The sequence below is a fragment of the Gossypium hirsutum genome, chromosome A08 (genome assembly GCF_007990345.1).
Source record: "Gossypium hirsutum isolate 1008001.06 chromosome A08, Gossypium_hirsutum_v2.1, whole genome shotgun sequence".
NCBI lineage: Eukaryota > Viridiplantae > Streptophyta > Magnoliopsida > Malvales > Malvaceae > Gossypium > Gossypium hirsutum.
The window spans coordinates 32072833-32090635 of NC_053431.1; the positions used below are offsets into that span (position 1 = coordinate 32072833).

The 17803-nt window shown below is 38.4% G+C and overlaps 1 non-coding gene across 1 annotated transcript; it reads left to right on the forward strand.

Annotated features, from left to right (window-relative positions):
- The first annotated feature begins 7041 nt into the window (after nt 1-7041).
- LOC121205405 (small nucleolar RNA R71) lies at nt 7042-7148 on the forward strand. The gene has a single exon (XR_005900483.1). It is a non-coding gene; the product is annotated as a small nucleolar RNA R71 (small nucleolar RNA).
- Nucleotides 7149-17803: the final 10655 nt, after the last annotated feature.

Genomic DNA, 17803 nt, shown 5'->3' on the forward strand with positions numbered 1-17803 from the left:
TGAGGATGATCAAAAAGCACGAAGGAACCAACCCTCCTCAATATTGTCTTGCCCAATCTACGGAGGAGGAGGTCCCCGAGGACATTACTGATGATGTCCCCCTACAGCACAAGGACCCACCATCTCAGCCACTACCACCCTCTCGTCCATTTCATGCAGTGGCTTCATATGATGACATTTCTGAGCGCCTCACTCAATTCGAGCAGCAGTGTTTTCAACAATTTGACAACATTGATGCTACTCTACAGTAGATCTGTCAGCACCTCCACATCTCATTGCCACCCCCACCTCGCGAGCCATCTAGCGATGAAGATGTTTAAAAACTTTTATTTATTATTTTATGTTTTTACTTTTATTTTATTTTGAGACTATTTTTTACTTTTCTTTCATCTTATTTTTATTAGGATTTATAATTTTTATTTAATAATTTTGAATTTCGGCTATTTCCTACCGAGTAGTCATTCTTCCTTATATATTTTCTAAAAGAGTTCCTGATGCTATCACAGTTATAAAAAGCTCCAAAGCTCACTATTACTCAGGGACTCAAAACTCCACTAGGAAAGGTTCTCCACGACTGCCATGTCCTGCTCAACCATGACCATAACTATCTTCAAATATAATATTCTTTTGGCACAGGACTTATGGACTAATGAACCTCTACCACCACCGAAATATTCTCCTCCACCCTCACGCCGATTATTCTCCGAAACTCCAGTTCAAGGAAATTCATTCATCACTCAGGAAGTTTCCTTTCTCTCCTTAACTTATTTTTATATTCTTTTCTATATATCTATCTTTGTACATTGAAGGCAATGTACATCTTAAGTGTGGGGGGTATTCATTTCATTATCAAAAAAATCCCTAAACGACTGCCTTGTTCTCTTGAAAAGCTCTCATATCATATTTAGGATAAATTTTGATTGATTTATGATGTTGATTGATATATCTTGAATTAAAACATAGGCATTTATGTATTGATTGTTTAAACTTTAAGACATTAGAGAATCGAGCATGATAAGTTGATTTTAAGAATTTAAAATTTTAGGTTGTTTCCCCAAAGTTTAGGTATTACTTTGAGTTGGAATTCACAAGTTTTAAACATCAAAAAGCCATAATTTTTGTGAGATTTTTGAGCCTTTTGAGCATCTATTAATTCTTTCATGCTCACTTTTATTATTGCTTTGAGTGCGTCAGTATTGAACTATTATTCTAGAACTTGCTTGATTATTCATGTCAAGACCACACCATTTGATTTGATATGTCAAAATGATTAAGGCACTTAGGATTAACCCACTTATGCCATGAAAAGCCTACCCCAACGATTAACCCCTAGTGAACCCCCTTGAGTCTAACAAGCCATTCCTTGATTTACCGTCAATATTAACCCTTAACCCATTATTGTTGAAATCCCCTAAATTAATTTGATCCCTATTTTTGTCGAGATCTGGGTTGGGATAGTTACTTAGCTATGTTTTATTCTATTTTGTATTTATTTGACTTGTTCTTAAAAAAAAAACATGTTTACATATTAGTAGCAGTGATCTTGTTAGCTAAAGAAGTTAAATTCCATATTATGAGAAAAAGCTCTGTTGTATACAATTGAGGACTAGTCATTTTTTCTAGTTAGACAATTTTTCAATTCGATCTCGTTTCTAACCTTTTCTTTCAGCTTGTGACCATACCCCCTAACCAAGCCTCGTTATAACCCTCTAAAGACCTTTTGATTGATGTTTCATCTTAATTTATAGTGGCGGAGGTTTGATTCTCATGCAAGCCTATGGTAATGACTTTTCATTATTGACTATTGAGTGCTTCATTTATTGTTGATCGCGTGATTTCGTGATAGGTTTTAAATATTTATAATTACTGGTTCTTGAAACTGACTATTATCACGATGTAGGCAAGTGTACCTATCGAACAGTAGTATAGTTTTAGCAAGACCGGATTGTCGAACCAAAGGAACTAAAAGTACTAGTAATGATTGTCTTTTTATTATCTAGCCTAAGAATAAAGATGTTTTTGTTTTAACTAACTAATTATCTAAACTAAGAACTCATAGAGAATAGAATTAGGAAACTACTTTTGGGAAAATCGATTGAATGAAAGCAGTATCTAAGGAAAAATCCACCTAGACTATACTTGTTATTCTGGCTCCGAATCGGACGATTTATTCATTTAAATTGCTCCGTAGAGATCCCTAAGTTATGTTTTTACCCCTATTCAAGACTAATAACATCTAATCCCTAGATTGAATAACCGAGACTTTTCTCTAATTAACACTCTAGGGTTGCATTAACTCGATCTATGGATCCCCTTATTAGGTTTCACCCTAATATGGCAAAATCTTGTCACCCTATGTCTAGGCGCGCAATCAACTCTGCTTAATTATGACAAATGTACTCTTAAACAAGGCCTATTCCTCCTCTGAATAAGAGCTTATCTTGAATCAGTATCCTGGGATATCAAAACAAGAATTAAGAACACATAATTAAGAACAAGTTAAATATTTATCATACGATTCAGAAAATAATAACAAGATTCGTCTTAGGTTTCATTCCCCTTAGGTATTTAGGGGTTTTAGTTCATAACTAAACAAGAAAACATCTCAGAATAATAAAGAATACAAAAAATATGGAAAACCCAAAACTCGTGAAGGGAAATTGAGGAGAGATCTTCTGAGATGGATCAATCGGCTTTCTTGGGGTAATTCCTTGCCCCTTATTCTATGTGCCCCTTTTCTTCCTCTTCTAGGGTGTATTTATAGGCTTTGGAATGCCTAAGAGCCCTCAAAATTAGCCTTTTTCGAATTGGACTCAACTTGGGCTCGGCAGGGACATGCTCGTGTGCGATTACTTCAGGCCGTGCTCGAGCCTGCCAAATTGACATGGCTGTGTGGTCTGCTTGTGTGAGGAGGTCCAAGCCGTGTTGATTTTGTACTTTGGCCCATTTTCTCTGTTTTTAGCCCGTTTCTCGTTCCTTTCGCTTTCTTATGCTCTCTTAGGTATAAAACATGAAATTAAAGCATTAGGAGCATCGAATTCACCAATTCTAATGGGAAATCATCCATAAAATGCGTTAAACATGGGGTAAAAATATGTATAAATTATGGTTTATCAAATAACCCCACACTTAAGCATTTGCTTGTCGTCAAGCAAAATTCTCAACTCATAATCAAAATAAATTCTTCTCAACTTATAATTTCTATCGATAATATCTCAAATTAATCCATAGGTAATCATACATTGAGAATTCAACTAAAAGAACATAAAAGTTTCAAACATTTGAAGTTGAGCATTTTATTCTGAAAACATAGGTGTCTCCCCTCATCTAAGTAATTATCTACGATTTAGAATATCATAGAGTTTCACATCCTCACTAAAGAATCACTTAAATCACTCGAGGTGTTTAAAGACAATAAATGAAGCACTCAATAGTCAATAATAAAAGTTCATTACCATCGGCTTGCATGAGAATCAAATCTCCACCACTATAATTTAATATGATACATCAATCAAAAGGTCTTTAGAGGGTTGTAACGAGGCTTGGTTAGGGGGTGTGGTCACAAGCTGAAAGAAAGGGTTAGAATCAAGATTGAATTGGAAAATTATCTAACTAGAAAAAGAGTTAATCATCACTTGCGTACAACAGAGCTTCTTTTCTGAATATGGAATTACTAATGTGTATACATAATTTTTTTTAAGAACAAGTTAAATAGCATAGACTAACTATTAAGAACAAGACATAGCTAAGCAATTTGTTCAACTCAAATCTCGAAAAATATAGGGATTAATTTAGGGTATTTCAACAATAATAGGTTAAGGGTTAATATTAAGGGTAATACAAGAAATGGCTTGTTAGGTTCAAGGGGGTTTACTAGGGGTTAATCGTGGAGGTAGGCTTTTCATGGCATGAGTGGGTTCATCCTAAGTGCCTTAATCATTTTGACATATCAAATCAAATGGTGTGGTCTCAACATGAAAGCAAGTTCTAGAATAACAGTTCAATACTGACGCACTCTAAGTAATAATAAAAGTGAGCATGAAAGAATCAATAAATCCTCAAAAGGCTAAAAAATCTCACAAAAATTATGGATTTTTGATGTTTAAAACTTGTGAATTCCAGCTCAAAGTAGTACCTAAACTTTGGGGAAACAACCTAAGATTTTAAATTCTTAAAATTCAACTTATCATGCTTGATTCTCTAATGTCTTGAAGTTTAAACAATCAATGCATAAATGCCTATGTTTTAATTCAAGATATATCAACAAAAATCATAAATCGATCAAAATTTATCCTAAATATAATATGAGAGCTTTTCAAGAGAACAAGGTAGTCATTCAGGGATTTTTTTGATAATGAAATAAATATCCCCCCACACTTAATACGTACATTGCCCTCAATATACAAAGATGGATATTAGAGTATAAAAATAAGTTAGGGGAGAAGTGAAACTTCCTGTATTAAGAACGGATGATATTCTTGGATTCGCGAGATTGAGTATTGGAAATCAATCTGGATGTCAAGCATGATTCTGAATGATAAAAAGAGAGTGAAGGGAATAATCTTGATAGTAGTCATAAAGATAAGCCATGTTTAAAAGGCAAACAAATAAATCTTAAAAACTTAATGAAAGAAAAATAAAATAAAAGAATTATTCTAATTTCTCAAATGGCACAACCGGTGCACACGCCCGTGTGTATAGGCTGTGTGATTATATGATCATGTTACACGACCATGTGTGATGTGATTCGCTTTTCCCATGGTCGTGTAGCTCCACACACGCCTGTGTTATTTTGATAGTGTTGTCCACGGGTGCTTCGTGGCGTTTTATCGCAGCCCGTGTTTGGGGAAATCTTTTTACCATTTTTTTGCATGGCTGTATCACACGGTCGTGTTTCCATCCGTGTTGGTCACACAACTGTGTGAGCGGCCGTGTGGAGTTGGGAACCTGTGCTTCAAATACTCTATTAATGACCTAAATGTTTAAAACTTGAAATTTAAATAATTAAAAACTATTAGTACTCGGGTTGCCTCCCGAGAAGCGCTTTTTTATAGTCTAAGCTCAACTTACCTCTCCGTTGAATGATCATGGTGGTTTGAGGAGTTTATACTCCTCATTCCTGCTATCAATCTCATCAAAATAAGGTTTTAAATGTGTGTTGTTTACCTTTAAAGTGCCGAACTTGGGATGACTCACCTCGACCGTACCAAATGAGAAAATGCTGAGTACCGTAAGAGGAATTTCTTCATTCGGTGTGATAGCGACAATGTGGGGATCTGCGGCATCTAAAAAGACTCTATCTCCAACCTTAAGTTAATTTGGAGAGGTACTGAGCTCGTTCTGTCGTAGATTTAGTTTGTCGGGTGTTCTCAGTTTATGTGTCCACCATTCATCTAGCTCATCAATTTGTAGTCTTCGATCTTCCTGAACAGGTCCTCTACTATTGCTCGAGAATGGCTCATGTACTTCCTTCAGACTTATCTCCTGCAAAGTGGGTTGTATCATATGGTCAGTTTTAATAGAATGGTTTAGATGATCACCTTCAATTTCCGATGTGTTGCCAGAATTGCGAGCTTGAAGGGTGATTGTTTCGTCTCCTACGCGAAGCGTGAGCTCACCTGTGCCAACATCAATAATTGTTTTAGCAGTTGCTAAAAAGGGCCTTCCTAGAATTAAAGGAGTTTTGCTATCCTCCTCTATGTCTAAAACAATGAAGTCAACGGGAAATATAAATTTATCAATTTTAACTAGCACATCTTCAATAATACCCCTAGGAAATCTTATAGTTTTATCTGCTAATTGAATGCTCATCCTAGTCTGTTAGGGTTTCCTGAGACCTAATTGTTTAAACATTTTGTAGGGCATGACGTTGATACTAGCCCCTAAATCAACTAATGCATTATTAACATCTAAACTACCAATTAAGTAAGGAATCGTAAAACTCCCTGGATGTTTTAGTTTGTTTGGTAGCTTATTTTGCAGAATAGCTGAGCACACTACGTTTAGCTCCACACGCTTATTTGCTAAAAGCTCCTTTAAAATTTTATTGTGTTTCGCATCTGCGATAGGGCTTCAATAAACAGTAAGTTAATGTGTAATTTTTTTAAGAGTTTAAGGAATTTACCAAATTGTTCATCTGAGTGGTCTTTCCTTGCTGCGTTGGGGTATGACACACGAGGTTTATATTCGACGTTCACTGATTTGTTTGTATTGTGATCTACCTCACCTTGACCTTTGCTTACCACAGTTTCTTACCTCGATTCTAGCTCAGGCTCAACAAATCCTTCTTCATCTTGAATATTAATTGCGTTGAGCTATTCCCTTGGGTTAGGTTCAGTATTACTTGGCAAGCTACCTTGTGGTCGTTCGAAGATTAGTTTGGAAAGCTGGCCTATTTAAGTTTCGAGCCCTACGATCGACGCTTATTGATTTTTAAGTGCTGTCTCGGTGTTCTGAAAATGGGTTTCTGACACCGATATAAACTTTGAGAGTATCTTTTCAAGGTTCGGCTTCTTTTCCTATTGGTAGGGTGGTTGTTGAAAACCTGGAGGATGTTGTGGTCTTTGATTTCCTTGATCGCCCCATGAGAAATTGGGGTGGTTCTTCCAACCTGCATTGTAAGTGTTACTATATGGATTGTTTTGAGGTCGAGGATTATCACCCATGTAATTTAATTACTCGTTATCCATGTTGTGCCCATAAGGTTGGTATTCCGAATGGTTTAGTCCACCTCCACTTGCTTCGCACTGCATTACTGGGTAAACTTGTGAAGAACTAAGTAAACCATCAATCTTTTTATTTAGAAGTTCTACCTGGTTTGACAGCATAGTAACCGAATCGACGTTATAATCACCTGCTACTTTAGTTGGCTTAGTCCTCATGACTTGCCACTGATAGTTATTCAGTGACATCTTCTCTATAAACTCATAGGCATCTTCAGGTGTTTTATTGTTGATGGTTCCGCCAGCAGCTGCGTCAACCATTTGTCGTGTCGAAGGATTCAGGCCATTATGGAATGTTTGAACCTGAAGCCAAAGTGGTAACCCATGGTGAGGGCACCTTCTCAGTAAGTCTTTGTATCTCTCTCATGCATCGTAAAGTGTTTCTAAGTCCATCTGCACAAACGAAGAGATATCATTGCGTAATTTAGTCGCTTTAGCCAGCGAAAAGTATTTGAGTAAAAATTTTCGACTATTTGTGTAGTAATTGACCCTCGTGGTAACGAGTTCAACCACTGTTGTGTTAGGTTTCAGTTCAAAAGTATTTGCAGCTACAGCAGGTCTAACTATGCTAGATTCAGTTCCTGTTAAAGAAGGTTTAACATAATCATACATAGTGCGTGGAGCAGGATTTTGATTAGTCGCAATTGCAGGAGGTAGCTGATTGTCTTGGTTTTCAGCCATCTCTTCGGTTGGTGTTTGAGTATCGTCTTCTTGCTCGTTCTCTATGTATCTTAAGCTTCGCCTTATTTCTCTTTGGTTTTGCGTACTGTGTGATCGATTTCTTCGTCAAAAAGTAGTGGTCCTGACGAGTTTCTTCTAGTCATAAACTATAAAAACCTACCAAGAGAAAGAAAAAGTAAACTAATAATAATAATAATAATAAATTAAATTGCAAGAAAAATAAATGGCTAAAGTAATAAAAATTGAGTGTTTCTAATATCTTAGTTCCTCGGCAACGACGCCAAAAACTTGATCGCGTAATTTCATGATAGGTTTTAAATATTTATAATTACTCATTCTTGAAACTGACTATTATCATGATGTAGGCAAGTGTACCTATCGAACAGTAGTATAGTTTTAGCAAGACCGGATTGTCGAACCCAAAGGAACTAAAAGTACTAGTAATGACTGTCTTTTTATTATCTAGCCTAAGAATAAAGAGTTTTTTGTTTTAACTAACTAATTATCTAAACTAAGAACTCATAGAGAATAGAATTAGGAAACTACTTTTGGGAAAATCGATTGAATGAAAGCAATACCTAAGGAAAAATCCACCTAGACTGTACTTGTTATTCTGGCTCCGAATCGGACGATTTATTCATTTAAATTGTTTCGTAGAGATCCCTAAGTTATGTTATTATCCCTATTCAAGACTAATAACGTCTAATCCCTAGATTGAATAACCAAGACCTTTCTCTAATTAACACTCTAGGGTTGCATTAACTCGATCTATGGATCCCCTTATTAGGTTTCACCCTATGTCTAGGCGCGCAATCAACTCTGCTTAATTATGACAAATGTACTCTTAAACAGGGTCTATTCCTCCTCTGAATAAGAGCTTATCTTGAATCAGTATCCTGGGATATCAAAACAAGAATTAAGAACACATAATTAAGAACAAGTTAAATATTTATCATACGATTCATAAAATAATAACAAGATTCGTCTTAGGTTTCATTCCCCTTAGGTATTTAGGGATTTTAGTTCATAACTAAACAAGAAAACATCTCAGAATAATAAAGAATACAAAACATAAAGAAAACCCAAAACTCCTGAAGGGAAATTGAGGAGAGATCTTCAGTCTTGATAATGAGTCCAGCTTCTGAGATGGATCAATCGGCTTTCTTGGGGTAATTCCTTGCCCCCTTTTTTATGTGTCCCTTTTCTTCCTCCTCTAGGGTGTATTTATAGGCTCTGGAATGCCTAAGAGTCCTCAAAATTAGCCTTTTGTGAATTGGACTCAACTTGGGCTCAGCAGGGACATACCCGTGTGACACGCTCGTGTGGGATTAGTTCAGGCCGTGCTCGAGCCTGCCAAATTGACACAGCCGTGTGGTCCGCCTGTGTGAGGAGGTCCAGGCCGTGTTGATTTTGTACTTTATCCCATTTTCTCCGTTTTGGTCCATTTCTCGTTCTTTTCACTTTCCTATGCGCTCCTAGGTATAAAACATGAAATTAAAGCATTAGGAGCATCGAATTCACCAATTCTAATGGGAAATCAACCACAAAATGTGTTAAACATGGGGTAAAAATATGTATAAATTACGGTTTATCAATTGTCCTTAAACACCTCGAGTGATTTGAGTGAATCTTTAGTGAGGATGTGAAACTCTGTGATATTCTGAATCAAAGGTAATTACTTAGATGAGGGGAGACATCTATGTTTTCAGAATAAAATGCTCAACTTGGAATGTTTGAAACTTTGACTTTCTTTTAGTTGAATTCTTAATGTATGATTACCTGTGGATTATTTTGAGATATTTTTGATAGAGATTATAAGTTGAGAAGAATTTATTTTGATTATGAGTTGAAGAATTTTGCTTGAGGACAAGCAAATGCTTAAGTGTGGGGGTATTTGATAAACCGTAATTTATAAATATTTCTACCCCATGCTTAACACATTTTATGGATGATTTTTTCCTTAGAATTGGTGAATTTGATGCTCCTAATGCCTTAATTTCATGTTTTATACTTAGGAGAGCATAGGAGAGCGAAAGGAACGAGAAACGAGCCAAAACGGAGAAAATGAGCCAAAGTACAAAATCAACACGGCCTGGACTTCCTCACACGGGCAGACCACACGGCCGTGTCAATTTGGCAGAATCGAAGCACGACTCATACGAGTAGAACACACACCCGTGCCATTCTAACAGGTTGGAGCACGGCTTGAAGTAATCACACACAGGCATGTCACACGGGCGTGTCTCTGCCCAGCCTAAGTTGAGTCCAATTCAGAAAAGGCTAATTTTGAGGGTTCTTAGGCATTCCAAAGCCTATAAATACACCCTAGGGGAGGAAGAGAGGGACACACAGAAAGAAGGAGGCAAGGAACTGCTCAAGGGAAGCCGATTGATCCATCTCAGAAGCCGGATTCACCATCAAGACTGAAGATCTCCCCTCAATTTCCCTCCAGGAGTTTTGGGTTTTCTTTATGTTTTGTATTCATTATTCTTCTGAGATGTTTTCCTTTTTAGTTATGAACTAAATCCCCTAAATACCTAAGGGGAATGAAACCTAAGACGAATCTTGTTATTATTTTATGAATTGTATGATAAATATTTGGCTTGTCCTTAATTATGTGTTCTTAATTCTTGTTTTGATATTCCAGGATATTGATTCAAGTTAAGATTTTATTCAGAGGAGGAATAGACCCTGTCTAAGAGTACAATTGTCATAATTAAGCGAAGTTTATTGCACGCCTAGAAGTAGGGTGACAAGATTTTGCCGGATTAGGGTGAAACCTAATAAGGGGATCCGCAGATCAAATTAATGAAACCCTAGGGTCTTAATTAGAGAAAAGTCTCAATTATTCAATCTAGGGATTAGACGTTATTAGTCTTGAATAGCGACAATAACATAACTTAGGGATCTCTACGGAATAAGTTAAATGAATAAATCGTCCAATTCGGAGTCAGAATAACAAGTGAAGTCTAGGTGGATTCTTCCTTAGGTATTGTCTTAATTCAATTGTTTTCCAAAAGTAATCCCCCAATTCTATTTTTTATGAATTCTTAGTTTAGTTAATTAGTTAGTTGAAACAAACCCCCTTATTCTTAGGCTAGAGAATAAAAAGATAGTCATTACTAGTACTTTTAGTTCCTTTGGGTTTGACAATCCGATCTTGCTAAAATTGTACTACTGTTTGATAGGTACACTTTCCTACATCGTGATAATAGTTAGTTTCAAGAACGATTTTTTATAAATATTTAAAACCTGTCACAAAAAAATCGCGATCAAGGCATAAGCTACAAGTTTGCCTTCCTACATCAAAACACAACCCAAGCCATTTAACGATGCATCACTAAAAACTATGAATTTTTTACCCGACTCAGGCTAACTAACACTGGTACCTCTGTCAATAATGCTTTCAACTGCTCGGTGCTCTGCTGACACTTTTCTGACCACTTAAATTTAACATATTTGATACGAACCCTCGACGCCATCGATATTGGCCTAAACGCGAGGGGCCCAAGTGTAAATTAAATCTAATTTTAGTTTGTTAATTTGTGTGCAGGTTTTAGTTGATAGAATTTGTGTGGAAACCATTTCCGGAATAATCGAACAATCAAAGAAGTCCGATTCAAGTGTCCCTTGCAATTTATTACAAGCTGAACTTTACTTTTAATTGAACTCATCTTAGTTATTAATTGAGTTGCTAGAATAAATGCTTATGTTAGTTAATTGAGTTGCTAGAATAAATGCTTATCTTAGTTAATTTAGTTGCTGGAATAATTTATTGCCACATGTGTTTAATGTGTTTAATGATTTTTAATGAGTTTAATGTGTGATTAATGTGTTTAATGTGTTTTAATGTGTTTGTTAAATGAATGCTTGTAGGTGACTATTTAGCTGGAATCGGTTACAAACAAGGGGCGGTTACAAAGTGTTAAAAGCAAATATTTAGTTGGAATCAGTTGTATATAAGGGGCTGTTACAACATTTAAAGAGGAACATTATTCACCATTTAAATTCGGCAGCCCATTCCTCTTCTCTCATGAGCTATTCAAGAATAACAATGGACAAAGGAGTGATTACACATTCCATAACCGATTGCCTCTTAATGATCATAGCATGGTCTGTTTGAGTGCTCAAAATGTTATCCATATTGTTTGTGTGTATTCGATTACCCAAGTCTTCTAGTTCAATTAAATCAGATGAATTAGAACATTAAATCATGCTAATAGTCGTTGTTACTTAGTCTTAGAGATTTCAAGAGTTTGTGCTTAGTGATTAAGTTTCATTTCAGCTCATAATTTCTCATTAAAGCTTAATTCAAGTAAGTTTTCGTGTAACACCCCAAACCTGGCCTAGACGTTATGGCCAGATCTGACATGTCACATGGACTTACGACTTAGTATGCATTCGCTGGTTTAAGTGATTGGGGTGGTCTTTGTAAAAACAGCGGTTGAATGAAAAGCCGGCTTATCAATCTTTAGGCTATCCATTTGTTGTGCTTGTTGAGTCTTGAAAACATTCATTAATTTTGAAAACCCGCGCAGCCTAACACTAGCAGTTTCGTCATAGTAAAAATATAATCAGAAAATAAAACCATAGCGGAAAAAGAAATTTAAATAGCGGTCTTATTACAACTTAAAACCTAAAATTAAATCAGAATGTAAACATAATAAAAATAAACTAACTTAGAAAAACCAACTTTGCAGATGATGTGGCCACTCCGAATCCCTCACAGCTCCAAGCCCACTATGGTTGGGGAATTCTTGCAGAGATGAAAATAAAGGGTGAGTTCGGTAAACTCAGTGTGTAACATAACCCAACCATAGCCCAAAACAGATCAAACCTCAGAGTCAGACTTATCTGGGCCTTGGCCCAGTACAAAAATTAGAATGAAACCCATAGGCCCATAGCAGATACAGAACAAATATATCATGAATGCTGAAATCCCAACCCAGAGCCATCCATAACACCCCCGTACCAGCCTTACACCATGTAGGGAGACTACTCGACCCACCCAACCGCTACACACCACAGAATTTGCAGCGAGGCTGCCAGATATTGTGACGAAGTCATGAGATACAGATATTTTGGCTAGGCCACTAGAACAGATATATATATGTGTGGCAAAGCCACCAGATTGCAGCGAGGCTGCCAGATATTGTGACGAAGTCACCAGAATAGATATATGTGGCGAGGCCACCAGATTGCAGTGAGGCTGCCAGAACGCTTCCTCCATCAATATAAACCCATGTCCCATGCAACAGAAATAATATGTCATGGCATACGTATGCAGAAACAGAACATCATGCTTTTCAGAAAAAAATAACCCTAGGGGTAAAATCGTCATTTTGCATGCATAAGGGTATTTCAGTAATTATTACCTATTGCTAAGGTTTCATGCTCATTCTAACATTTACCAAGTAATCAAAAGTACTTACCTCGTCTTTTTACCAAAGTGGGCCCGTTGGCCCATTGGCCCATTTTCAACCCATTAAGCCCAAAAATATCTTTGTGCACGAAAATGCACACTCTGCACTCTAATCATCCAAATGCACCATATTCATTAACAACTGTCTCACGAGTGCTCGCACGCTCTCGAGTTCACAAAATACCAACGTTTCGGTATTTCTGCTTTTACCGATTTAGTCTAAGGGAGGGTGTCGTTTACACACTTGGTTGATGACAATTGATGACGATATCTCCCACGCGATAATCCTACAATTGATCACTAACAGATTAGACTTACGAATTAATGATAACTAACATAAATCCACGTCAACTAACCCAATCATCACACAAGTTAGTCATTTACGCACGAGGGGCAAAATAGTCATTTAACACCTTAGGGGCAAAATGGTAATTTTACCCCACAAGGGTATCTCGGTAATTCTACCCTACAGCAGTATTTCAGTATTTCTACCCTACAAGGGTATTTCGGTAATTCTATCCTACAAGGGTATTTCGGTAATTCTATCCTACAGGGGTATTTCAATAATTCTACCCTACAGGGGTATTTCGGTAATTCTACCTTACAGGGGTATTTCGATAATTCTACAACTTATCCACTTGGGCCTACGGAACTATTGGGACCACATGGCCCATTTCAGCCCATCGCGGCCCGAAATAGCCGTCCTACAGCTAGAGTAATGAGAAATACATACCTGTTAGGAGACTGCAGTTAATTCGCGCTCCAAACACTCTTAGCTGACGCCCAACCCAAACGAGCACGTCACAAAGCGAAAGGGATCAGCCAAGAAGGGTATGCCTACTCTCCTCATGGTTTACTCTATTTAAAGCCAGCTCTCCATCCACTCTTATGTTAGCTTCCCGATGTGGGATCCCTCCATCACCAGAGTTTAAAACCAAGACCAACTCTTGCCGTCCCAACATAGCAAAATAATCAACCTTTACGTGCCAAGGGATTCGAACCAAAGTCCTCTCACATGCCAACTCACGCCACCACCACTAGGCCATCAACTCATTTGTGTCATAAATCCAACACATTAAACTTTAAAGCGCACCTACTTGCTTCCAGATTTATTGAAAAGAAAAACCAAAATATATTGTAAGAGCCAAGACTTGAACCTTGGACCCCTTGCTTCCTCTATGGCGTCACTTCCTTATCCCCTAAGTGGCGCCACCTTTCCACTACACCACATTCCTTTTTGTGTCATCTTTTACCCCTTTACTCTTAAAAGCCCAAACGCTAATTGCATCACCTGTTTATAAAATTAAAATTCCGAAGACTACCACGGATTTAACTTAAGTTTGGGCCTTCCAAAGGCCCACTAACCTACTAAAATATATATTTTAACCAACCAGAACACACACAAATTTTAAAAATCACAGAAACACAGAAAACCTGAAAATTGGGGCGTTACAACTCTACCTTCCTTAAAGAAATTTCGTCCTCGAAGTTTTACTTAAATCAAAGAGATGAGGATATTGTTGACGCATCACCACTTCTGGCTCCCAAGTAGCTTCCTCTCTGCCATGATTATGCCATAGTACCTTTACTAGCGGAACTGATTTCCTCCTCAAAATCTTAACATCTCGATCCAAAATCTGCACAGGCTCTTCCTCAAAAGTCAAGTCTGTTTGGACCTTGATCTCTGCAACCGGAACAACATGAGTAGGGTCAGAACAATACCGCCTTAACATGGAGACATGAAAGACATCATGAATCCTATTCAACTCTGGAGGTAGCTCCAACTGATAAGCCACTGGACCCACTCGCTTAAGAATTTGATAAGGCCCAATGAACCGCGGATTTAACTTGCCTTTCCTCCCAAACCTTAATATTTTCTTCCAAGGCGAAACCTTCAAGAAGACCATATCACCCACAGAGTACTCAATTTCCTTGCGCTTCAAATTTGCATATGACTTCTGTCTATCAAATGCTTCCTTCAACCGGTCTCTAATCAACTTGACCTTATCCTCAGTATCTGCCACCAACTCAGGTCCAAGAACCTGTCGTTCACCCAATTCGGTCTAACAACTAGGTGTACGACATCTTCGCCCATACAGTGCCTCATAAGGAGCCATTCGAATACTTGCCTGATAACTGTTGTTGTATGCAAACTCTGCCAACGGTAAGTAATCCTCCCAACTGCCTTGAAAGTCGATAACGCATCCCCTCAACATGTCTTCTAGAATCTGAATAACCCTTTTTGATTGACCATCAGTCTGAGGATGAAAGGCTGTACTAAAGTTCAACCGCGTACCCAACGCCTCATGCAACTTTTTCCAAAACCGAGATGTGAATCTAGGGTCTCGATCAGAAATAATCGACACTGGTACTCCGTGAAGTCGCACTATTTCCGCACATACAATTTGGCTAACTTCTGAAGTGAATAATCAGTGCGGACAGGTATGAAATGAGCAGATTTGGTCAACCTATCCACAATTACCCAAATTGAGTCATTCTTCGACGGTGTCAAGGGTAACCCACTCACAAAATCCATGGTTACCCTCTCCTACTTCCAAAGTGGTACTTTTACTGGTTGCAAAAGTCCGGAAGGTAATTGATGTTTAGCTTTCACTTGCTGACAAGTCAGACATTTTCCCACAACTTACGTTACCTCTTGCTTCAATCAAGGCCACCAATACAACTCTTTTAAGTCGTGATACATTTTACCCCCTCCAGGATGCATAGCACACAAACCTCCATGAGCTTCTTTCAGAATTGCTTGCCTCAAGTCAGAGTCCTTTGGAATACAAACTCTACCTCGGTAACACAGAAATCCCTCACTGTTCAGTCTAAACTCAGAAGTATCCCCATTCTTAACCTATCGGAATCGAGAAACCAGGGACTCATCCCTCGACTATTTTTCCTTAATCTCATCCACCCAGGTCGGCCTAACTTGCAGTTCTACTAACAGACTACCGTCGTCATACAGACTCAAATGAGCAAACATGGTTCTCAGATCAGATACAGTTCTACGACTTAGGGCATCAACCACTACATTAGCTTTGCCTGGGTGATACTCAATCGCGCAGTCATAATCCTTAAGCAACTCTATGCATCTCCGCTGCCTAAAGTTCAACTCCTTCTGAGTCAGCAAGTACTTAAGACTTTTATGATCTGTGTATATAATACACCTTTCTCCGTACAGGTAACGTCTCCAAATCTTAAGCACAAAGATTACCACTACCAACTCCAGATCATGAGTAGGATAGTTAACTTCATGTGGTTTAAGCTGTCGCGATGCATAAGCAACCACTTTACCCTCTTGCATCAGCACACAGCCCAACCCAACATGTGATACATCACTGCATACAGTAAAATATTTTCTAGACTCCAGTTGAATTAGTACAGGTGCCTCGGTCAGAACTTTCTTCAGCTCCTCAAAAGATTCCTATTATTTCTCAGTCCAAACAAATGGTACTCCCTTTCTTTTAAGCTTTGTCAAAGGCGCTGCCATCACAGAAAATCCTTCCACAAACCTTCTATAATACCCAGCTAAACCCAGAAAACTTTGCATTTCCGACACTGACCTCGGTGGCTTCTATTCCAGAATCACTTCAATCTTTCGAGGGTCCACCTTGATCCCTTCAGCAGAGACAACATGCCCCAAGAAAGTTACCTCTCTTAACCAGAACTCACACTTACTGAATTTCGCATTAAGCTCCTTCTCCCTCAGCACTTGCAGCACAATACGAAGGTGCTCATCATGCTTCTCCTCAGTTTCAGAATAAACCAGAATATGATAAAGACGACCACGAATCGATCCAAGTATGGCTGGAACACTCAATTCATCAGATCCATAAATGCCACAGGTGCGTTCATCAACCCAAATGGCATAACCAAGAACTCATAGTGACCATACCGAGTTCTAAATGTCGTCTTGTGAATATCCACCTCCTTAACCCTCAACTGATGATACCCAAATCGAAGGTCAATCTTGGAAAATACTGAAGCTCCTCTAAGTTGGTTGAATAAATCATCGATTCTCGGCAGTGGGTACTTCTTCTTAATCGTCAGTTTGTTCAACTGCCGATAATCGATGCACATCCGGATTGACCCATCTTTCTTCTTTACGAACAACACTGGTGCTCTCCATGGAGACACACTTGGTCTAATGAAGCCTCTATCCAATAACTCTTGAATTTGGGCTTTCAGCTCCACCAACTCCTTCGGTGCCATCCTATAAGGTGCAATGGACACCGGTGCCGTTCCAGGCAACAAGTCGATTCCAAACTCAACCTCTTGGTTCGGGGGCAAACCCAGAAGCTCCTCTGGAAAAACATCTTGAAAATCCTTGACGGTTCTAACTTTATCCACTGTCAAATCCTCAGTTTTCGATTAGCTTACAAATGCCAAATAAGCCTCACATCCCTTTCGAATCCACTTCTCGGCTCTCAATGCCTACACCACATTAGACAGATAATCCCTATGCTTGCCTATCACCAAAACCTCCTTATCATTTATGGTCTTTAACATTATTTACTTAGCAGCACAATCCAAAGTAGCCCTATGCTTAACAAGCCAATCCATTCCCAAAATGAGATCGAATTCTCCGAAAGGTAGCTCCATCAGATCTCCAGAGAAAACTTTTCCTTGAGTTTCTATAGGCACATCTCTATACAGTTTATCTACCCTAACCGAGTGACCTAAAGGACTTAGTACAGATACCACACTCACGGTCTCCTCAGAGCGCACACCCAGCGACCCAGATATAGAACATACAACATATGAATGGGTAGATCCAACATCTATCAACACAGCGTATGGTATATTGGAAATAAAAAACGTACCAGTTATGACGTCAGGTGCATCACCCTCCTCTCGACGACGAGCTACATACACCAATGCCGGCTGACGAGCCTTAGCAAATTCAGCACCCTTGCCAGGTGCTCCTCTTCCTCGACCGTTTCCATTACCAGCTCTGCCTTACCCACGTCCT